Source organism: Cervus canadensis, chromosome 33, assembly GCF_019320065.1.
Source record: "Cervus canadensis isolate Bull #8, Minnesota chromosome 33, ASM1932006v1, whole genome shotgun sequence".
In the NCBI taxonomy this organism is placed as follows: domain Eukaryota; kingdom Metazoa; phylum Chordata; class Mammalia; order Artiodactyla; family Cervidae; genus Cervus; species Cervus canadensis.
This window is the reverse complement of record NC_057418.1, coordinates 4,628,438-4,653,352: the sequence shown is the minus strand read 5'-3', so window position 1 is coordinate 4,653,352 and position 24,915 is coordinate 4,628,438. Positions and strand designations below refer to the sequence as shown.

General features: G+C 41.1%; 1 protein-coding gene across 3 annotated transcripts in view; it reads right to left on the bottom strand.

The window, feature by feature from the left end:
- The window catches only part of TMEM200A (transmembrane protein 200A), a 79,683-nt gene that overhangs the window by 40,960 nt on the left and 13,808 nt on the right, over positions 1-24,915 (bottom strand). For 2 of the 3 annotated variants that reach the window (XM_043457271.1, XM_043457270.1), the window contains exon 2: positions 2,155-2,245. The exons of the other annotated variant lie outside the window; for it this stretch is intronic. The gene's annotated coding sequence lies outside the window, so the exon portion shown is untranslated. The remainder of the gene's footprint in view (positions 1-2,154; positions 2,246-24,915) is intronic. 3 annotated transcript variants of the gene reach the window in all.

Sequence of the window (24,915 nt, the reverse complement as noted above, 5' to 3'; positions counted from 1 at the left end):
ATTGATGCTTTTGAACTGTGTTGCTGGAGAAGACTCTTGAGGGTCCCTTTGAAAGCAAGGAGATCAAACCAGTGAATCCCAAAGGAAATCAACCCTGATACTCTTTGGAAGGATTGATGCTAAAGCTGAAGCTCTAATATTTTGGCCACCTGATATGAACAGTTGACTCATTGAAAAAGACCCTGATGCTGGGAAAGACTGAAGGCAGAAGGAGAGGGTGACAGAGGATGAGATGGTTGGATGGCATCATCGATTCAAAGGACATGAACTTGGGCAAACTCTGGAGGATGGTGAGGGACAGGGAAGCCTGGCATGCTGCAGTCCATGGGGTCACGAAGAGTCAGACACAACCTGGTGACTGAACAACAATGATCAGGTATGAGTCTCTAACAGAGCACCTGGAAAATGGAAATCAGATGAGAGAAAACTACGTGTTAATGTAGATTAATCTCACAAATGTGAGTGAAAAGCCTGGCTTCAGAAATATTATCATTGCATTTATATTTTTTAAAGACTCTATATTTTATTTAAGGATTTCTTGTAGAATATACTTCTTGTTGTTTAGTCTCTAAGTCATGTCTGACTCTTTTGCAACCCCATGGAATGTAGCCCACTAGGCTCCTCTGTCCACGGGGATTTCCCATGCAAGAATACTGGAGTGGGTTGCCATTTCCTTCTCCAGTAGCATTTATATTAAATAGCATGTGAGATTATTACAAAAGATTTTTAAAGAGACATACATATGTGATTAAACTATAAAGAAAAAGGGGAAAATAAAATAAAATTCAGGATATTGTTTGGAGGAGAAAAGGAAGAGTGATCAGAGAACCTAACTTCAGAAGTATCAGAAAGGATCTAGTTTTAAGCTAAAGTAATTGTGTTTGTTATACAACTATTCTTTACACTGCACACACATTTTATATTTCTTGTTTATACATGTGGAATGTTGTCTATAGTTTTTAAAATCAAATATAAAGACAGAAATTACTTGGTTAAGTTATATGTTAATGAAAGGAGCCAAGGTGAATGTTAGAAATGGAAGCTATGAAAAGAAAAGGATAACCGATGGAGGTGGACGTGGATCCCAGAAGAGAAATAGTTTATGAGTTCCTGAGATGGACGAATGAACCTTTCAGGGGAGGGTCAACTATTCCCAGAAGTCAGGGAATGGTAGAAGTATGAAAACATGAAAGCAAGCATGCAGTGGCTTGAAGCAGAGGCGACTGCTGATTTTGCAAGTCAAAACCAGTCCAACATTGACAATTTCATATGTCTGTTCAATATGTGGAAAGGCTGTGGTACAGTGAGGTGGTAAGCATTGCAGCTTTGTCATCTGGACCAGGAAATAGGAGGCGAGGACACCTGAGGAGGATGGTGTGAGCCAGCACATGGACAGGAGAAGAGACCCCCAAGAGGACCTCCAGGCAGTGCTGCAAGCAAGCTCCAGGCTGCAAACCACAACTGTGTAAGGGCAGTGATTTGCAAAGCGGCGGTGTTGTCTCCAGCAGCCCTGAGCAAGCCAGTTGTCATAGGTGAGTGACCGTTCACGTGAATGTGAGTGCACATCCTTTCTCCCCCTTAGAATGACTCTCCTACCATGAGACAAAATCAGCTAATGGAAAGTAAATGGTATGAAGAAATCAAAGCAAATGGCTGCCATAGTGGATTTAAGTGAGTAGAGCAATTCTTCAAAGTTTCTTTCATAAGAATGATTCACTGAAAAACCATAACATGATCCATGCTTTTGCAGTTCAAATATGAGCTATCAAAGATTATACATTTTTCCTTCAAAAGTCTGTAATATTAAACATACATTTGCTTCTTCCAATAACACTAATCATATAAGTGATCACCAGTGTAAATTAGCAGGGAAAAAAAGTCTTCGAATTAAAAAAAGAGAGAGAGAACTATGTCTGAAGACCATTTATCAAAATAATAACAATAATGAAGAATATTCCACTATGCAACATAATCTAGAACTTGCTTGGTATGAAAGTGATACCTTTTTTGGTCATACATTCTGTCTGAACAAGGAGATAGGAAATCTGTGATCTACTATCACCAAAAACTAATCATTGTGAATGTTCTGTTACATTTATCAACAGAATTCAAATAAGTAATTAGTGATCACTAATGCAGTCACATGTCAGATACCTCTCAGCATGGAGGGATCATCAGCATGAGGAAGTCGACAGGGGTCCCGTCCATGAGTTTTTCCCAAATGATTTACCTGGTGCAGCTGCACCTAGAGACAGAAAAAGAGATGCAGGCAAGGCTGTCAGTGGCCGAAATAATATGGAATTAAGCCATGGCACATTTGGAAGATGAGGGGTGCACTGGTGAGTATTTATTTCTTTATACTTTCCTAAATTATACGATTTTTTAAAGAGAAAACATTGCTGGGAGAAATATCAGTAACATCAGACATGCAGATGACACCACCCTTATGGTGGAAAGTGAAGAAGAACTAAAGGGCCTCTTGAGGAAAGTGAAAGAGGAGAGTGAAAAAGTTGGCTTAAAGCTCAACATTCAGAAAACTAAGATCATGGCATCTGGTCCCATCACTCCATGGCAAATAGACGGGGAAACAATGGAAACAGTGAGAGACTTTATTTTGGGGGGCTCCAAAATCACTGCAGATGGTGACTGCAGCCATGAAATTAAAAGACACTTCCTCCTTGGAAGAAAAGCTATGACCAACCTAGACAGCATATTAAAAACCAAAGACATTACTTTGTCAACAAAGGTCCAAAAACAAGGCTATGGTTTTTCCAGTGGATGTGAGATGGGATTATAAAGAAAGCTGAGTGCCAAAGAATTGATGCTTTTGAACTGTGGTGTTGGAGAAGACTCTTGAGAGTCCCTTGGACTGCAAGGAGATCCAACCAGTCCATCCTAAAGGAGATCAGTCCCGAGTGTTCATTGGAAGGACTGATGCTGAAGTTAAAACTCCAATACTCTGGCAACCTGATGTGAAGAGCTGACTCATTTGAAAAGACCCTGATGCTGGGAAAGATTGAGGGCAGGAGGAGAAGGGGATGACAGAGGATGAGATGGTTGGATGACATCACTGACTCAATGGACATGTGTTTGGGTCTGGGAGTTGGTGATGGACAGGGAGGTCTGGCGTGCTGCGGTTCATGGGATCGCAGAGTCGGACACAACTGAGTGGCTCTACTGAACTGAATTGAATGGTTTTTCCAGTGGTCATGTATAGATGTGAGAGTGGGATTATAAAGAAAGCTGAGTGCTGAAGAATTGATGCTTTTGAACTGTAGTGTTGGAGAAGACTCTTGAAAGTCCCTTGGACTGCAAGGAGATCCATCCTGTCAATCCTAAAGGAGATCAGTCCTGACTATTCATTGCAGGGACTGATGTTGAAGCTGAAACTCCAATACTTTGGCCACCTGATGCAGAGAGCTGACTCTTTGGAAAAGACCCTGATGCTGGGAAAGATTGAGGGCGGTAGGAGAAGGGGACAACAGAGGATGAGATGGTTGGATGGCATCACTGGTGCAACAGACATGAGTTAAGTAGGCTCCAGGAGTTGGTGAAGGACAGGGAAGCCTGGCATGCTGAAGTTCATGGGGTCGCAAAGAGTCAGACATGACTGAGTGACAGAACTGAACTGAACTTTCCTAAATTATATGATTTTTTAAAGAGAAAAGTTGAGTATTATTCTCACAAAACCACCACCAACAACAACCACAAAGACAGCCCCCTCATTTCCTCTTGGGAAATTTGAATTTTTATTACTTTTACCACATCAATTTAGAATATTATTAATTTAAAAGAACTGGTAAAAATCCAAAATGTCTGAGGATTCTCTCAAAATTCCAATAAAATTCTAAGCAAACAAAAATATGTAAATAATGCAGCTAAGACATGGAAACAACTTAAATGTCCATCAAGAGATGAATGGTTAAAGAAGATGTGGTACATATATACAATAGAAAACTACTCAGTCTTAAACCTTAAAAAAAAATAATGACATCTGCAGCAACAATTATGGACCTAGAGACTTATCATACTAAATGAAGTAAGTCAGAAAGAAAAAGACAAAGACCATGTGATATCACATTTATGTGGAATCTAAACTTCGACACAAATGAGCTTATTTACAAAATAGAAACAGACTCATAGACCTAGAAAACAGATTTGTGGTTTCCAATGGGGGACAGGAGGATGATGGAGTTGGGGTATGGGATTAGCAGATGAAAATAATTATATATAGACTGGATAAACAACAAGGTCCTACTATTTAGCACAAGGAAGTTAAATTCGATATCCTATTGTAAATCATAATGGAAAATATGAGAAAGAATATATATATGTAAATGCAAAACGGAATCACTGTGCTGCACAACTGAAACTAATGCAGCATTGTAAAGCAACTATACTTCAGAAAATACATTTTTAAAATACATAAATAAAAAGTCAATACAAAAATTTTCCTTAAAATTTTTAATCCTCTATACTATGACCCGCCAATATCTGCATAGCACCCACTGTGTGTACGAAACTGTCAGTCCCATGTCCATAAATGTCAGAAATACTAATAAATATAAAGTCTGAGAGTAGAGAACATTTTTAAAAGCTTTAGTTGTTTTCTTAAGCCCCTCCCAAAATGTAAACTGTACTGATTTTGCACACAAGTTCATAACGTATGTCTGATACTTTCATTTGAAAATGACTCCAACACCATATGCCCTTTATCACCATTTTCACACTTAAATGTTAAAGTGTTAAGTTTTAGCCACTAAGGACACCATCAGAAGTGTGGTGTCCCTGCCCTTTTTATAACTGCGTCACAAACAAGACCACATGGTCATGGGCTCTGGATTTTAACTACCGTTATATGTAGTATTTCCTTTAAACTCAATCACAGGACTTCCCTGGGCGTCCAGTGGCTAATACTCCAGGCTTCCAATGCAGGGGGTTTGAATTTGAGCTCTGGTCAGAAAACTAAGATCCCACATGTTGTGCAGCACAGTCAAAACAAATAAATAAAATAATGGGCTGTAAGGTAAAGGGCACTAAAATTCAAGTCAGTAGATCAGTGCTTAAAAAAAATAAATTCAATCAGACTCTGATCCAGCTAGTAACGTTCTGGAATATATAACACAATCCAGTCAAGAAGTGTGTGATGAGTTTCTTCTAACATCATTGCCAGCAAAACCTTCCCCATCTGACCAGTGAATTTAAAAGCAATTGTTCTGAACAGATATCGTGTTCATTAACCTTTTATTTAAAAAAAAATCACTTCCTAATATCAGGTTTCATAAGAGATTTGTAAAAATTACTTAACTAAGCATATAGGAGTCTCAGCCAGAATCTGAAATATTTTCTGAGCCACGTTCACTCAAATTAGTTGTTTATTATAATCACTCCCTCTGAAGAAACAATTTGTGAGCTCTGTTCTTCCTGAGTATGTCTTCACAAATGCACTATTAATGTTTCAGATAGTATAATAGAACAGACTGTCCAGGGCAGGCAACGGGAGCTGCTTTTCCACAGCCTCCAAAATTACAGATTGATTTTGACATGTTTCAGCTGGCTGGCATTTCCACAAAGGGTTTCAACCACTTGGGAGAGGGGAAAACTACTGACATGACCCTTTTTCCAGGCAACTCAATCTAGTTGCAAGAATTATAGCCAATCCATCGAGAATGGCTATACAGCTAGTCAGAATTGTTTTGGTGGGGAGAGGGGTGAGGTTTTTGTCTTTTTTTCCCCATCCTACACAGAAGGAACTATGAAGATAAATTTGCTGTACCTAATACAATGTACTAAGTGACCAGTACTTTCAAAACATTGAAATATAATGAAAATAATGCAAGACAAGGAGAGAAGACTGGTATTCTGGCATAGGTTCTAGCACTGGCCAGCTGGGTGGCCTTGAGTGAGTCAATTAAGTGTTTTGGGGCTTTAACTTCCTCAGCAGGGAAATGAAGGCAATGGGGAGCATGAAGTTTCAAATCTTGACCCACTTACAAGTTTAGGATTCTGTGATTCACTCTTCACTAAAGGGTCATGAGACCTTTGCAAGAAGACAAGTAAATCACACATGATACCCTATATTTGGACTTGCCTGGTGGTTCAGATGGAAAAGAATTTGCCTGCAATGTGGGAAACCTGGGTTCGATCCCTGGGTGGGGAAGATCTGGAGAAGGGAATGGCTACCCACTTACTCCAGTATCCAAGGACAAAGGAGCCTGGTGGGCTATAGTCCATGGGATCACAAAGAGATACAACTGAACGACTTTTAACACCCTCTACCCAGTACTGTAACTTCTACTCCGAAGAGAACTTCCAACATCCCATACCTACTGCAAGCTCCAGGATGTAAACTCAGCCATCACTCCAAAGCTCTGCACATACCATTTGACATCTTAACAAATGCATAAAAAATGCCAAAAAAATAAATTAGCAAGGGCGCTGTCAGCCAGACATGAAGCGAAAAGGATAATCTGTGCCAAAAAATGTCCTCCCACGTGTAAAGAAACTGGTAATTGGAAGTAAGAGGAATCCCCCACCTCCAGGAACAGACTGTGCAGAGGCGGGGCGCCCCTGCCAATATCCAAACCTTTGCCAGAAGCAGAAGCAGCGTGGGGAGAGAAGAAAGCTCTTCCACCCCCGCTACTCCGAGTATTTACAGGGAAGCATTCCAACTTCTGGCAGGAAGCTGCTGGCAGAAGTAAGTATTCCCTTCCGTAGCAGCGGAAGGGAATTTAGTGTGACAGTTGTGCAACAGCAAAATCAGATCAAGTCTTGATCAAGGGTCTTTCTTGCACATCAGCTCAGCATTTCCCTTGAAACAGGTCCAGGCTTTATAGACTCTAGACTGGGTAGAGGGCAAGGATGGTGGCTCCTTCCATACAAAGCTGTCAAGAGCCAAATCTTCTGGGGCTGGTCAAAGGTTTCTGAGACATGGACAAATACTGACTTCAAACGCTAACAACTGGCTTGAAAATACAGTTTATTGAATTCCGAAACACAACCAGAGACGTGATTCACTGCTATTTCACCTCAACGATGAAGTGGTGTACACATAGCAGGAGTGGAAATTGTTTCATTACCCTAATGAAGGGCAGCATGTGATACTCAATCTGTCAGACAAATCCTTCCCGAGAAGATGAGCTGACAATTCAAAAGATGAAACATGATTAGAGATTTTCCCAATATAATTTATAAAGGCACATATCTGAGCAACAGAGAAATGCATTCCTTGACCCAACCAGAACAACATGGTTCCCTCAAGGAAATCATGGATTAAAATGGTTTATGGTTGCTGTGTCGTGTCCAACACTTTTGTGACCCCATGGATTGTAGCCCTCCAGTTTCCTCTGCCCATGGGATTTCCCAGGCAAGAATACTGGAGTGAGTTGCCGTTTCTCCGAGGATCTTGGCGATTAGTGATACTAAATGATGTTTTGGCCATCTTAGTGTTGAGAAAGCTGTATCCTATGCTTCCCCACTTTACATGTCAGGTCTGAAAAATAATCTTCCTGAAAAAAGGACGTACTTTTGCACACGCACACAGAAGATGTGCTGAACATTTGATGCTGTTGTAATTATTAAATCAGAAGAGTCCCCTTCCTCCCTGCCACTGGGCCCCTGTCAGATCAGGGATATTTCAGCTGCACCGAAGACTGCGTGGGCTTCCTTCCTTCTTCCCTCTGGAGCCTGAGACAGAACTCTAGCTCAGCCCCGGCTACCTGGTGATTTGAGGGGGCCGGCGGGGTTGAGGGGAGGTGCCGCAGAGGCTCACAAAGGAGGCACTGTTCCCTTGCTCTGCCTAAATTCCCAGCTTCCTGGACAAACACTGCCTGGTCCTGTCCTCAGCCAGCATTTCAAGTAGAGAGGCTGAGGGTTTCCGAAGAACCAGGGCTGCTTCTGAGCAAAAGATGGAGTGGGCTCAGAAGCCCGGGACAGGTGTTCTTGCAGTCCAGGGGGTGTTCTCAGGGTTCCACCACGCCGCCCTCTGGACTCAGGGACCACATGTATCCCGCAGAGTGGCCATTTCTGGGCACGTGCTATGCTCTGACCCGACCCGCCTGGCTAGTCTGAGGATTTGAGAGCCTTGGGTCGCATTGTGGGCAGAGACTGTTAGGAGGTAACATAAGTTGAGAGTAATCTTTTAGCAGAACAGTTTGAGTTAAAATAACAGGATTGAAAAAGAGAAAGAAAAAAAAAAAGGACAAGCTTTTAGCAGCAAACTAGTCAAAAAAACACTTAGGTAGAAAATGACGAAACACTGGCATCTTTTGTGGCTCAGGCTATGTGATCCCAAGGCAGTCTGGTCCGCTGAACGCGATCTTTGATCAGGCTCTTTATATGAAGCTGTTACTGGCACGGGAGGCTTGGAAATGATGTAAAACATCTGTTCACTGCACATGTGCCTTTGATGTTTGAGCTGGTCATTTCTGGCCCCCAGGCAATGGCATGACCCCATTTGTTGAAAAATTACTTCATCTCTGTTGCCATAACACTAGGTGTGTACCTTTTTAAATAGTACTCGATTGTAAGAAATGATTCACTTTTTTCTCTGGTGTTTCTCCCTCATGAGACCAAACTCCTTGAAAGCAGGGACAGTAAAAGGAGGTAGCATGCCTTAACCCCCAGGCCCCTAGGTATTCCTCCCTCTGTTATCTATTACAGATGAGCTTTTTCCATCAGGACTTCTAACTTGATCTCAGCTTTAAGATTCGATATCTACTGACCACTGTATTCTATCCATTAGAGATACCTACATGTTTTCTTCACTCTTAATTTTGCTGCTTAATTCTGTCAATTTATTCTGATTCAGTTTTATTCCTGAAGTTCTATAAGGCTGTGCTGGCTGACTCAGTCTTATGGAATCATAGCTTTACTAAACTATAAATGGCTATTACATCCTACTGTGTGTCAAGAGATAAAGCTATTCACTATATAAACCGAAATGAATGAGAAATCTAAGTGAGTACAATGTCAAAAATTCACAATTTAGGGAGTTATGGGGCTTTGACTTAAAGATGAATAGATGTTATCTTAACAAAGGAAAAAGAGAAAACAAGGAGGGAACAGTCGCCAGAAAGGTGTGAAAGTCTGAGTGAATCTGGCATGTTGGAGTTTGAGTGCTAAAGCATGTTGGGATACCGCCCATGGTGAGCCTAAAAGATAAGCAGGTCGCCAAGGGCCATCTACATCATGCTAGAGAGGGCTGACCTTCATTATAAAGGCAATGAAAGACACTAGGAAGCAAGACAGTGAACAGACAAGCTGGATATGAAACTGGAAGCAAAATGGCTGGTTTTAAGGACACCTGTAATAATCTAAGCAAGAAAGGATCAAAAACTTCATGGAAGCCATTGCACTTGAAATGGATAAGAATGGAGCATACTGAATAAAATGACAGGTGGGATTAACAAAAGGGATTTGTAGGGATTTGCTGGGTGGAAACAGGGAAATGGTGAGGGGAGGAGTAAGAGATGAGAATCATTCTGATTTCTCATTCATTTTGGTTTCTATACTGAGTAGCTCATCTCTTGGCACATAATAGGATTTAATAACCACTTACAGTTGAGAACTGTAAACATAAGTAAACATGGAAAGCATGTTTTTGGACAATAACAACACAGCATTTATTAAGCAGTTCAGGCAATATTTTCTAAGTGATTTACATGCATTACCTAATGTGATCTTCTCAAGAACCCTGTAAGACAAGTATCCATTTAACAGATGAGGACAATGGTGTAACAACAGGAGAAATCATCTGTACAAGGTCACTGAGTTAGCAAGAGACAAAGGAAGACTCTGACTCCAGAGCCCTGCTCCCGTCCCCGGAATAAAGAATTCGGAAGGAAGTTGAAAATGGACAAGGAAGTAAGATCATGAGTTCAACTGTACACACACGGGGTTTTTGTTTCAGGAGTTTGTGAAATATGTAAGAGAAGATACCTTAGTAGGGCTGGGATACATGATTCTGGAATTCACTGGGAGGTTCTAAGCTAGGAATTTAGGAATCTTCAGGGTATAGGTGGTATTTGGAACCTGGGGGTGGAAGGTGTTATGAAGTTTTAAAAAAGAGATGGAGAGAAAGAGAGAAAGAGGCACCTTTGATCTCTGCCTGGACCTTGAAGCCTAAAGTCTCAAGTCTCCAATGCCACTTTGAGTGGACACACTGAATAATTCTGTCAGCAATCAGGGCGTGGGAAAAGGAAGCTCGAGAAACAGGGGGTGGCACTAACGGTTTCAGAAACGAGACTTGAGGTTTTGGTGAGTCCTTGTCCTTTTGGTCCAGAAGAAAACAAAAAATCCATAGAATGAACCAACACAATTACTATGACTGAGTAGTCCTTTAAGTGCCTTTTCCCTTTCTTTCCACATTCAGTGTACATCTGCCTGGCGTGGGACCTGTGTTCAGAGAAAGACACAGTGCTGACCCCTTGGGGTTGGCAGTCTGGTGGGGAGAGGGTACAGGCAAGCTATTAATAATGATTACATACACACTGGCTTCCCTGGTGGTTCAGCTGATGAAGAATTCACCTGCAATGCGGGAGATCTGGCTTCGATCCCTGGGTTGGGAAGATCCCCTGGAGAAGGAAATGGCTACCCACTCCAGTATTTGGGCCTGGAGAATTCCATGGACTGTATAGTCCATGGGGTTTCAAAGAGTTAGACACGACTGAGTGACTTTCACTTTCACACGTTCAGGGCTGTTGTATGACTGTTGTATACAGTGATTTTCAACTGTGGGCAATTTTGTCCTCAGAGGACAAAAGGCAATGTCTGGAGATATTTTTTTATTGTTCAACTTGGTCTGCTCTTAAGGCTGAAGTTACTGGCAAGAGGTGACTCATCTGCTAAGAAGGAGATGTAGAAGATGCGAGTGCAATCTTTGGGTCAGGAAGATCCCCTGGAGGAAGGAAATGGTAACCCACTCCAGTATTTTTGACTGGAAAATCCTATGGACAAGAGGAGCCTTGAGGGCTACAGTCCATGGGGTTGCAAAGAGTCAGGCATGACTGAGCACAGAACAGAAGAGAAGTGGAGAGTGCAGACGTGACTAAACATCCTACAACGCCAGGACAATCTGCCACAACAGAGGGTTATCTGATTCAACTATCAATAGTGAGAAGGCTGAGAAACCCTGCGGCAATGAGGGGGAGCAGACAAAGTCCAGGGCAGAGGGATGAAAGCTAAAGGCTGCCTTGGAGGATCGAGCAACCTCAACATTGGAGCAGATTCCAAGAGAAGAAATTTGCCAGGAAATGAGTGGATCTCTGATCTTAGTGCACCCACGTTCCTCGTTGAGCACTATTTTTTTTTTTTACAGTCCCAATCCATTATCAGCATTTATTAAGCACTTACTATATGCATGGACAGAGGAGGTTGGTGAGCTACAGTCCATGGGGTTGCAAAGAGTGGGAAACGACTGACAGACTAACACATATGCAATGCAATCCCCCCATGATATGGAGGAGAAATGTTCGTAAGAAAGATGGGTTCATACCCTTAAGGGTATAAAAAATACTAACTCTTAAGAAGCTTTTTCACATCCCTCATCATTTAAATCTTAGAGTAGTTCCTGTGAAGCAGGTAGTACTTGCGGCACTTTGTAAATTCAGAAATGGCTCACTGAGATTAAATGACATACTTCAGACCACACAGAAAGTGCTGGTGCTACTCCAGACACTGACACCTCCTGCTCCCCCGGCTCCTCCTGCTCCCTGCAGAGTGTGGGCCACACGCACCTCACGCGACGGAACACACCTGTTATTCCACCAACATGGGACAGAGAGCCTGCTCTACGGCCACAGTGAGGAACTGCAGAGTGCTTCCTGGTTAAAGCCAGATGCCTGCGGGGGCAGGGGGAGGGCCAAGTCAGGAGATTGGAATTAACAAATACATACTACTATACATAAAATGGGCTTCCCTGGGAGCTCAGCTGGTAAAGAATCTGCCTGCAATGCAGGAAACCCCAGTCTGATTCCTGGGTCAGGGAAGATCTGCTGGAGAAGGGAAGGGCTACCCACTCCAGTGTTCCTGGGCTTCTCTTGTGGCTCAGCTGGTAAAGAAGCCAGCTGCAATGTGGGAGACCTGAGTTCAATCCCTGGGTTGGGAAGATCCCCTGGAGAAGGGAAAGGCTACCCACTCCAGTATTCTGGCCTGGAGAACTCCATGGACTGTATAGTCCTTGGGGTCTCAAAGAGTCAGACATGACTGAGCGACTTTCACTTTCACACATAAAATAGATAAACAACAAGGACCTGCTGTATGGCCCAGGGAATTACACTCAACACCTTATAATAACCTATAATGAAAAGAATCTGAAAAAGAATAAATATATATATATATATATATGTGTGTGTTATTGAATCACTTTACTGTACACCTAAAACTATAACAACATTGTAAATCAACTCTGAAAGAAAGCGAAAGTGAAAGTCACTCGGTCGTATCTGATTCTTTTCGACCCCATGGAATTCTCCAGGCCAGAATACTGGAGTGGGTAGCCTTTCCCTTCTCCAGAGGATCTTCCCAACTCAGGGATCAAACCCAGGTCTCCCACATTGCAGGCGGATTCTTCACCAGCTGAGCCACCAGGGAAACCCTTAAATCAACTATACTTTAATGTAAATCAACTATACGTTAATGAAAATAAAATATAATCTTAAAAAAGAACACACTAAATAACTGAGAGGTATAATAAGATCTCATTTCTCCAAGATCCAAACAACTGAGATAATATAAATAAAATTATATTATTTATAATCATGTCTATCAGGCCTGAAATCTTATAATCAAAGAAAATTATAGTCAAAAATAGTTTGAAGGCTGTTGGACATTTAATGTTTTACACTTTTTTGGAAACCGATAAAGCATTCATAGCATTACTTGATGAACAACCAAGAACAAGTTCCTTCACTTTAATAGAATATTCTTAGGTGGAGATTTGTTACTTCACATGGTTCAGTGAGAATCAAGGGAGAAGGTATGAAGGTACACAGAGTGCATACTAACAAATGTTAGACATTTTCCTTCAAAGCAAGATGAAGTTCAAGTTCTAAAGGGACAATTACCTCATACAGCCCTTTGTATTTGGAAAGGCCACCTTTCACATGGGTCATTACAGTGAAGCTGGCTTGGTGAAATACAGTTCCTGTTTCAAGTGTGCATCCTAAGTCGCTTCAGTTGTGTCCGACTCTTTGTGATCCTATGGGCTGTACAGTCCACCAGACTCCTCTGTCCATGGGATTCTCTAGGCAAGAATACTGGAGTGGGTTTTCATACCCTCTTCCAGGAGATCTTCCTAACGCAGGAATCGAACCCGCATTTCTTATGTCTCCCGCACTGGGAGGCAGGTTCTTTACCACTAGCACCACCTGGGAAGCCCAGTTCCTGCCCCTAGCTTTCCTTAATCCTGTTCTGCGAGCTCACACAAACACTGACATATCTACTTCCCTCATCTTTATTCCCAGAGCAGGCCTTCACTGCCCTTTTCAAAATCCACACTTAGCATTCTGGACAGTGCACTTCAGTAGAACATGCCCTGGGCTGGGAACCAAAATACCCTTTCCCCACTTTCCAATCCGCTTCCTGCTTTCACTAATATTCCACTAATATCTTGCTATATGACCAGATCCTAATTCTAATTCTTCATTCTCTGATATGTAAAAACTAGTAGTATTTTCATGTTTTATTTTATTTTTATATTCAATATAAAATATTAGATGAATGATGAGCAGTTTTTCTAATAAGCATTTTTGTCTTCTCCTTAAATATAGTGATCAGTATTAGAATTATTGCCATTCAGTGATATGCCAAATGACATGAGTCATATGGTTTTGTAAGCATATATACCTTTAACAGCTGATGTAAGTCACACAAACTGAATGTGCAATCTATGCTTTCTGTAAGGAAACTGAAATGCTTCCTTTTTTAGTCTCAGTAATTTTAGTGTTTATAGTTGAGTGGTGCAACTGTTTTTTAGGTACTGGAATTATTTTAAAAATCAAATATGTGTTTACAAACATAATAATTAATTGTCTTTGTTTCTGGTAGCAAGATTGAGAAAGCATGATTACCTAATCATGCCACTCACAAAAAAATTCATTAGTAGGAAAAATAGAAAAACTATATGAACTTGAATCATGGCGTGAAAACACACATAATCAAACATGCACGTCACATCAGCAGACTCTGAACTTATCTAGGCAATGAGTTGTCACACTCTGAAGACATGTCCCATTTTCCCTGAGTACAAATATAACACCTCTCTTGACAATGCATTCTGGGGATTATCAATTTAGGAAGTATCCAGGTAGCTAATTTCCTAATACCATTATTTAAATGCATTTCCTTTTTAATTTTTTTTCCTTAAGGAGGAGATATCTGATCCTTATATTTGAAAGCTATTAATATAAACCTTCTCTTCTCCAGAATAACTCTAGTTCCTTTTACATTTTGCAACATCTTAATCAGGCCTTATCGTTCACCTAAACTTTGATTTCCCTCACATCCCTCTTCATATGGAGACCACTGAAGTGGACACAATAATCTCCGCGGGCCATCCACGAGGGTACAGTAGAAGGCAGTTACTGACATTTAAAGTTTCACTCTCCTCTTTCCAGAGGAGAGCGTGCCTTTCTCCCTTCCACGCCCATACTACTCACTGTGAAAACATCCACCTGTGAGAGAAAGCTGTTCTGCGAAGCAGAAACTAAATTTTCAGTTCTCTAAGACACAGCCATACCTACTCCTCACATCTCTGTACTCTTTCCCACTTTCACAAAGGCAAACAGGATTTTTGAAACTTCCAAAGAGAAAACCCCCAGCAATTGGACAGGGCTCTGAGCTGCTCTAGTCAGAAAGTTTAAACCTGAATATTCCCAGGGCTTCCCAGATGGCACTAGCAGTAAAGAACTTGCCTGCCATTGCAGGAGATGTGGGTTTGATCCCTGAGTAGGGAAGATCCCCTGGAGTAGGAAGTAGCAACCCACTCCAGTATTCATGCCTGGAGAATCCCCATGGACGAGGAGCCTGGCGGGTTACAGTCCACTGGGTCACAAAGAGTTGGACAAGACTGACAAGATTTAGCATAACACATTTCAAAGTCTTGCACCACCAACTTCACCGAAGATATACTATCACAAGATAATAGAAGAGGATCATAAAGGTCAGATCTTCTTATAATCGATAATTAAAGGGCCCTCTTCTACCCACTCATTTTAACAGCATTAAAGGATTATTGATGAATGAGCGGTGTTGTGTGACTGCCTCCATCAGAAAGGAAAGGTTTCCGGTTTAGAAATAGGTCCTCCAGAAGGGAGTGCCTGGGAATCCTTCAGGGAAATCTATAAAAGGACTTGGCTTTCAACTGCTGCTAATGGAGAAATAGAAATGCTGACTTTTGAGCATGGTTTTAAATTAACAAGGCAAAATTTGCAAAGCAAATTTATTATAATATGTTCCAAGGTCATACCTGCTGAGATTACATTTTTACTAGTTTCTTTTTTCTTTCTTTTTTGGATGGGGGAGGGGGCGGTGAAAAAGTATTTCAATGCCAAGGACCTAGAGTAGCTTTTAAAGACCTGTGGTTTCCTTTCTGCCCTAAAATGTTGGTGTTCAGAAGGGACAAAGATTGGGCACTGTTACATCTGTCATGGGGGCAGTAGAACTGGAATTCTCCAGGCCAGAATACTGGGGTGGGTAGCCCTTTCCTTCTCCAGGGGATCTTCCCATCCCAGGGATCAAACCCAGATCTCCCACATTGCAGGTGAATTCTTTACCAGCTGAGCTACCAGGGAAGCTTGATGAGGTTAGAAGGCTTTTCTAATCACTTTCCCAGATTCTCTCTACTGGTCCGAAAAGATCATCGATTCCCACATGCCAGGGTTTATGGCGAACAATACAAGATTTCCTTCAGTGGCAGTAAAAAGCAGACTGCAAATGTACACTATTAGGGCCATCATCGCTTGCTCTGACACACAGAATCTGGGTAAGTGCAACTTTCAGCTCTGCCAAAACTTAGCCACTACCCTTTCAGCACAGAAGGTTTCAAAATGCCCAAGTACCGTGGATGTCACACACGTTTCCTCTGAGCTTTGGTGAACAAGACAGGGTGGAACTCCTGTTTTACTTTATTAGAGATCACTTCAGGGATGGGAAACAAACCCCTCAGAAGCCCCCAAACCTCTTTTAATACATCAGATACTGAAATACTTTTCCATAATTTATATTTTCCCCCAATGACTATACAGTCACTGTATAAATCCAGATACAAACACGAGTAAAATAAAAAAAGATAGGAGAATTCTAGATAATGTGAATTTAAAAGCCCTCTGCTCACAAATATATTAACAGTTCTCCTTAGAATAGCAATAGGATTTCAGAAAAAGCGGAATTTCTTCCTCAACTGAAGGATAATTTTCTCAACTGTTTATCTTGCATTTCAAAGCATGACCAAAGGGCAAAAGGTCACCTTTAAAAACTCATCTGAAAATTCTTCTTGCAGTTTATTTATAATAATGTGAGATTACATAGTGTTATGAGTTAGTTGATGCTCAAACTTTTAAAAGGTTTTCAAAAGGAAAAGGACAGGCAAGATCAGTGGTTGCAAGGTTATAAACCTCCTTTAATCTCAAGCAGAATATAATGCAATTTTAAAATTATGGAAGTGCAAAGAAGTTAAATTTTTCCTTTCAACAGGGAGCTTCTAATTAAGGGCATTTTCTTTTTGGGAGGAATGAGGAGCAATCCTGCTAAAAAAGCCTCCTCAACAAAACAATCTGTAAACTCGTTTATAGGGTGAGCATTTTTCCAGAGTAGTGGTCTATCTTTATTGTGTGTTAAAAGTATTTATTGGAGAAACTTTGATTTGGCAAAATAAGACAACTGTTTTATATAATAAGGTTAACAAAAGAAATGGCCTCCCAAATCCTTGACAATAAACTGTTAGGAATTTAAAGGAACTCTCTTAGATCCTTGGAAGAATAAACAGGTTATAAAAATATTCATAAAAAGCCACCTTCAGGGTGACAACAGCCCACACTGTCGCTCACTCACCTCCAAGCACATGGTCCCAGCAGGGAACCCTGGTCCCCATCCAACCTTGCAGTGCCTTAAGGCTAATGGAAATTAAAAGTTTTATCATGTGGTCTCTCTCAGAATGCATGCATGGAGCATAATGTTAACGAAGAAAATCCCATTTCTAGATAAAGACATTTTTCTTCCATATTTATATTCAAAAGATTGTATGAAACCTGACTGATAGTCTTTGTGTGTTTCTCTCTACCACTGGATGAGATGGTAAGAAAGATACATCCTTTTACAAAAAAGATAATAAGTGTACTTCAAATGTTAACTGTTGTAATATTAAAAGAAAAGCAAAAATAATGTCAAGATGTCTGACACGGTGAAGCTTCTAAGAAGAGAAAAAAATTCCATCAGAACACTTGTCTGTCCTCTGACAAGTTAACAAGCACGATCTGATCATCACTTTAAAGGTTAAGCTTCATTTGAAATATACCAAAGTGTCCAATGATACAGCTGAAAAACATGCTTTTCTTTCCCAAGACTGCAAAGAAATTGTAAAGCAAAATTTTAAACATCAAAAGAATCAGTATTTCCTTTTTAATTAATTAAAAACTGCAATTTAGAAATGCTGGTAACAGACCATCATGTGGTCTTTAGAAAGGTATATTTATCAAAACTTAAGTAACAAGACAGACATTTATAATAAATTAAAATTTTTCATAAATAATAAACTTATTTTATATATGTACTCATAAAAACAACTTATAATGTTGAGAAAGTAATTAAGAAATGATTTCTACTTTTTTCACATTTTGAATAAATTATTCCTATCAAATTCTTTGAGTCCATTGGCCCTCAAAATTTTAATATTTGTCAGAATTATTCAGAAAAATTTTTAAATACACTAATAATCCTTTGTACTTATAATGAAGACAGTATTCACACTTTTGGATATTCATTTTTATCTCTATGCCAACAAAATGTGATTTACTGAAACACTAAAAATTAAAACTGAGTTATGAACTATGTTTGGGAAGCAGATTATCTGTCACCACCAGGCATTTCAAGTGTTCAACTTTCAATTTTACTAAGATAGCTTCATGGATATTTTAAAACATCAAAATGAAAAAGGCCAAGAAAAGGACTGGTTATCTATTATCATTTAATATTCTCCATCTGGCTATGAGTTGGAACGCCAGGACGCCCAGACTTGCTGCCTCATACTGTTTCATTCAACTCAGGATGCCACTGCTGACTTCTCAGCATCAGGAAGAAGATGACCTCTAAGTCTAGGGTAGCTCTTCCTCTGAACTAGTTAATACCTTTGACTTGATAAGACCTGCCCATCAATCAAGGTGACATTATCCCGCCTGATGCTACGGGCACCTTTGAACCCCTCAGAGCTTCTGTCTTAAATCAACTGAATTATACCATCCAGAAACTAGAGAGGAGTCTTAAACACAATAGATAGAATACCACACCTAGCCTTAAGGAGCTCACACCATTCATCAAGTGAGAGGGTGCACTTCCAGTCTGGAGTCTGTACGGGGCCAGAGCAGGTGCTGGGAGCCTGGCCACAAGAGAAACTTAATAGCAGGACCTTAGCAAAAAGGAGAGAAACTTCCCTACCCAGTGCATCTACTTTGCCTCTGCCCCCAGAAGAGAGAGAGAGAAGCTTCTTGAGGATGGGAAGGAGGTACTTCTACTGCCTTTTTTTTTTTTTCTGAAGTATAGTTGACTTTCCTAAAGGAACTTAACCCTGAATATTCATTGGAAGAACTGCTGCTGAAGCTGAAGCTCCAGTACTTTGGCCACCTAATGCGAAGAGCCAACTCATTGAAAAAGACCCTGATGCTGGGAGGGATTGAAGGCAAAAGGAGAAGAGGGTGGCAGAGGATGAGATGGTTGGAGAGCATCACCATTCAACTTGAGCAACTCAAATCAACCAATTCATCATCAATTGAACTTGAGCAAATTCCAGGAAATAGTGAAGGACAGGGAAGTTTGGCATGCCGTAGTCCACTGGGTCACAAAGAGTCAGACACAATTTAGCAACTAAACACAACAGCTGATTTACAATGCTGCTTTAGTTTCAGAATTTCAGGCGTACAGCACAGTAAAATAGTATTTTTATAGATTATACTCCATTGTAATTTATTACAAGATAATGGCTATAATTCCCTGTGCTATACGATATATCCTCGTGGCTATTCTATGTTATACACAGTAGTTCGTTTGTATCTTTTCATCACATACCCCGACTTATTTCAGGGCTGCATCGCTTCTTGAGAACACTGTCCACTGGTCTCCAAAATGCAAGTGCTCAAAACAGCATCCTTAGAGCTGAAGTGGTTCCTTTTTTTTTTTTTTTTTTACGGTAACATTGCTGGTGATAATACCACCAGTGGAAGAAAATAATTCCCCTTTCACTTTCCATTCAACTATATTTGTTGTCCGGAGGGAGATATTGGGTCCACTGTTACTACTTATGCTCTTAGGTCTGCATGAGGGACAGTAGAGAAGTCAGTCTTTGCGTATCGGTTTTAACTGCTGGCGTGAGCAAAGCATCTCAAAGGTGCTGCAAAGTACAACTACTCCCCCTGGAAAGGCAGGGGAAGACTCTACAAAAGAGGTGCAGTCAAAGTGGGTCTAGAATGAAAAGTGCTTACCCCACCCCAAGAAAGAATTTCAGCTTAAGTAGCAGGCAGAGAAAGTAGGTGTTTCACACAGAGCATATGTGCAAAACTGGGCCATGGTGGTGGGAGCCAGTGGGGAAAAAGGACAAGTAAAGGACTGGGTCACCTATTGTCATTGAATACTCCCCCTCTTACGGGCTTCCCAGGTGGCCCAGTGGTGAAGAATCTGCCTGCCGATGCAGGAGACGCAAGGGACATGGGTTTGATCCCTGGGTTGGGAAGACCCCCTGGAGTAGGAAATGGTAAACCACTCTAGTATTCTTCCCTGAAGAATCTGATGGACAAAGGAGCCTGGTGGGATACAGTCCATCAGGTCACAGAGGGTCGGATACAGCTGAGTATGAGTTGATGAGACAGCACTCCCCCTCTGGAGTCATTCCGGAATGCTAGGATGCCCAGACTTGCTGCCTCATACCTTTTCCACTTCGTGCTTCACCCTGCGCCAGACCCTTTACCTACATCACCATTTATGACCCAACTACCTTTATAAGGAGGTTACACTGTCCCATGTGAAGCAGAGTGAACTAAGACTCAGCAAGGTTAAGTAACCTGAACAAAATCACATGGCTCTTGGGGGCAAAGTTCAAATTCTCCAGTGACTATCAAATTATCCCTGGCAATGGGACTCTTTTTCAAACAAAATCTCATTTAAATCAACAGCCCAGATAATCAAAGGTTGACTATATATTTAAAAATATCTTTGAACTGAACCGAACTTGAATGGGAGCCACCTCAGCTAGATAGCCAGCTGGTAGGGACTCTGGAATGAATGGAAGAGAGAGTGCAGATAAGAGAGGGGATCCCACTCAGATACGGGAACCAGACTATCAAAGGTTAACCTTTAATTAGCAATTCCTCAAATCTCATTGGCTAAGCTATAAAAATAAAGGATGTGTTCAGTTCAGTCCCTCAGTTGTGTCCGACTCTCTGCGACCCCATGGACTGCAGCACGCCGGGCTTCCCTGTTCATCACCAACTCGAGGACCTTACTCAAACTCATGTTCATTGAGTCAGTGACGCCATCTAACCACCTCATCCTCTGCCATCCCCTTCTCCTCCTGCCCTCAGTCTTTCCCAGCATCAGTATCTTTTCCAATGAGTTGGCTCTTTGTATCAGGTGGCCAAAGTATTGGAGTTTCAGCTTCAACATCCGTCCTTCCAATGAATATTTAGGACTGATCTCCTTTAGGATGGACTGGTTGGATCTCCTTGCTGTCCAAGGTACTCTCAAGAGTCTTCTCCAACACCACAGTTCAAAAGCATCAATTCTTCAGTGCTCAGCTTTCTTTATAGTCCAACTCTCACATCCATACATGACCACTGGAAAAACCATAGCCTTGACTAGACGGACCTTTGTTGGCAAAGGATGCATACGTGTGGGCTAAATTGCTTCAGTCATGCCAGACTCTTCGCGAACCTATGGACCATAGCCCACCAGGCTCCTCGGCCCATGGGATTCTCCAGGCAAGAATACTGGAGTGGGTTGCCATGCCCTCCTTCAGGGGATCTTCCCCACCCAGGGATCAAACGCGAGTCTCTTATGTCTCCTGCATTGGGAGGCAGGTTCTTTACCACTAGCACCACCTGGGAAGCCCGGAAGTAAAAGATAAGAACCAAATAAACCTTTCTAGTACTTAAGCTTAAATTTTAAAATGGAACTCCCTTTCCACAGACTGCTTTTTAGATGTGTACCTCAACAACAACAACAACAAAAAAGCCTGTCTCCCACTTTTCAGGAATAATATGCTGTAACGTGTGTCTAACATAGCACAAGACAGCTTAGGGACTGTTACTCAATTTACTGCAGTCATACAGAAAAAAAAGTGGCTGACATTCTAAAAGCACTGCACTTGCAGGAAATCTACTGGAGTCCCCAGCACAGTAACCCATGGGCTGAGAGTTATTTTTCACTCAACTTCTGCACCAGACATAGTTATCCAAGGGGAGTCAATTTCCACAAATACTTACAGAAGTCCTCTCTGAAGCTGAAAGCAGCCCCACTTCCCTCCTCAAAGATTATCTTCAGCAATGGTTCACCCAAAGGCACAGATTTGGGGGAAAGTCTTTTTTTTTTTTTTTTTTTTGGTTAAGAGCAAGCAAGCAGATGGATCATCAAATATAGCCAGGAAGTGCCTAGCACTACTTCTCAGGACACACTGCTGTGAAGGTCTCATATAACTGACAGACACTTATGCCAAGACACCTAAAACCCTTGGTGGGCTCCCCTTCGAAGCATTCAGGTAAGAAGAGAAAGGTGCCTGACGAGGTCTGAAGGATTCTCACTGATCCAGGGGATCCTGAGCAGCCTCCCCAAACACTCAAAGTCCAGGGGAGTTTTTTATTATATATGTTTCAATCATAGCTTAAGAAAGTACTATGGACATAATATGGGCTTCCCTGGCGGCTCAGTAGTAAAGAATCCGCCTGCCAATGCAGGAGATATGAGTCCAATCCCCCTCGGTCTAAAGGATCCCCTGGAGAAGGAACTGGCAACCCGTGGTAGTATTCTTGCCTGGAAATCCCATGGACAGAAGAGCCTGGTGGGCTATAGTTCATGGGGTTGCAAAAGAGTTGGACACGACTTAACAACGGACATAATAAACACTAAGTGCTTTTATAACCTCCTCTTATAAATAAGGTTGTTCCTGAATCTTAAACAGTCTTTAAATATGATGAAACATATTTAAAAAATGAAAAGACTACATTAGAAGATTAGAGAAAATGTAAATGCAGTTAATCCCTTCTAATCTGAAAATGCACACACATTTTTGTACATTAGTTTCACGTCCTACTAGTGACTTTCTACGATGTCTTTTCCCGTAGGAAAATAGAGGAACAAAGATATGATGCTCCCTCAGGGTCCACTGTCACACACAGGATGGGCTAAGCTCCCAAGGGGAGAGGCGAAAGGCAACCTCAATTAACAGGTGTCTTTTCTCTTCAGTTTTAATGAGCTAAAATGCATTTTAATAATAAGAGCCAGGGTAATCCTCTGAGTCTTTTGCTAGGTTATCCAAGCAACTTGCTTTTACATGATATATTTTCCTTATATTGTCCTGGAAAAGAAAATAGCTTGAACTTCTATTTGTGGTTTTAAAAATGCCTATCACATAGATAATATATTAAATATGATGCAGTAATGGTTTAAAATAAAGTTATAAAATAAATGTCCTAGGGAATGTAATGTACAGCATAGTGACTTAGAGTTAATGACATTGTATTGCATATTTGAAAGTTGCTGAAAGTAGTTCTTAAAAATTCTCATCTCAAGAAAAAAAAGTTGTAACTGTGTGTTGTGATAGATGTTATTTTAGTAAGACTTATTGGGGTAAGCATCTCACAATACATACATATTAAATCACTGTGTTGTATACCCAAAACCAATGTACTACACATCAATTATATTTCAATTTGTTAAAAGTATATGCAAATACTTTACAAAGTTCAAAGACCTACTAAATTGGAAGGCAGCCATGGAATTCATAGCAGAAATAGGTGAGTAATGAACATGATAATGTGAAACTGACCTTCAGATACGCTCTTCTATCATTTTATTGTGAAGGTATGATTTGAGCATTTATTCTATTCTAATTTAGTATCAACAACTATACCCATGGAATAAAAAAAAAAGAAAAGATTTTCTGTAACTTCTAATTTCATCTCACCCAAAAGCTTACAGGCTAAATTATGGTTGCACTGGTAGGTTAAATTGGAGAAAGAGATTGAACCCAAATCTTCAGAAAGGGCTCAGTAAGGAGCATGTGCAAACAAACTTTTTCACTAATATCATGTGACTTTCATCAATGACATCACACCCCTGGCTTTTCTCCTACTTCCAGGGTGGCTGTTAATATTTCCCTGTATGTTTCTCTGACCACCCTTTAAGGTAGAAATCCCGAAGCACGCTTCTCAGTTGCCTTCTTTGTTCAGTCTCTATTCTCTGCATGACTTTATTACCAACTACAGGCTAAAGACTCTCAAATTTATGTGCCCTTTCTAAATTTATCATCTAAGCTCCACACCCATCTGTCCAAACGCCTACTTGCCCTTTCCTCTGAGATATCTCACCTATAACTCAAATGTTATGTGTCCAAAACTGAACTCATGAACAGAACTTGGGAAAAGTCTTCCTCACCTATGTGAATGTTACCACCATCCCTGCTAAAATCTTGGAGCATCCTGGACCACAATTTCCCATGTGCTATCAGTTACCAAGCTCCACTGGTTTTGCCTTCAAAACCTCCCTTTTCTCTCTCCACTTCTCTCATCTCTGCCACCACCCAACCCAAGGCCCCGTGGTCTCCTTTATGCATTCTTGCTTCCTCCAGCCCCTTCACCAGGAAACTCCTGGAATGATATCCAAATGCGATTCGTCATCCCTCTTTTTCTCAGAGCTGGCTCTTTGGATTTCCATTTCCCTCAGGACACTACATGATGGCACTGGCCCAGCTTACAATTTTTCCTTCCACTCTCTCTCCTAGGCTCACTTTGATCCAATAACACAACTTGCTCCCTGTTGCTCAAAAACAACCCAACTCCTTCCTTTCTCAACCTTCCTGCCTGGGTTTTTCTCTCGGGCAAGGATCTTCTCCAGACAAGCTCCTCTGGTCTCTGGTCCTATCTTAACATGACATTTCTCAGGGAACCTTCATTTCCCCTCTGACTCATGACCCTCTCTCCTAGCAGCCTGTGCATCTTCATGTTACGAACCACACTTACTACTTATGACTTATTATTATTATTTGCCTCCATTACTACAGTACAAGCTTCCTGTTCACCCTGTGAACACAGCTTCCTGTTCCCCCAGCATCATACACAGTCATACCGAGAACACAACAGTTGTTCCAAAGGCATCTGTTGACCAAACAAATGCTTATGTTTAAGGAGGCTTTCTGGGCATGCTCCAAGTCACTAACCCTGACAGTTCTGGTTCTTATTAGGTAGCTAATCTCAGGGCAAATTTCACATTGTTTCTCTTCCTTAACCCATGTGCGTCACCCCATTCCTCAAGAGTCAAGATCAAGAGGAGAAAGGCCTGGATTTTAATCTTGTAACTGCATCTAATACTTAGTAAGTGAACTTCAGCAAAAGTGGACAGGTTCTCCAGCCTTCAGATTTCTTACTGTATGAAAAGTATCCTCAGGGCTGTGAATCTGTAAATGCATACTGTTTGTTTTCTATCCATAACAAAATTTTGCTC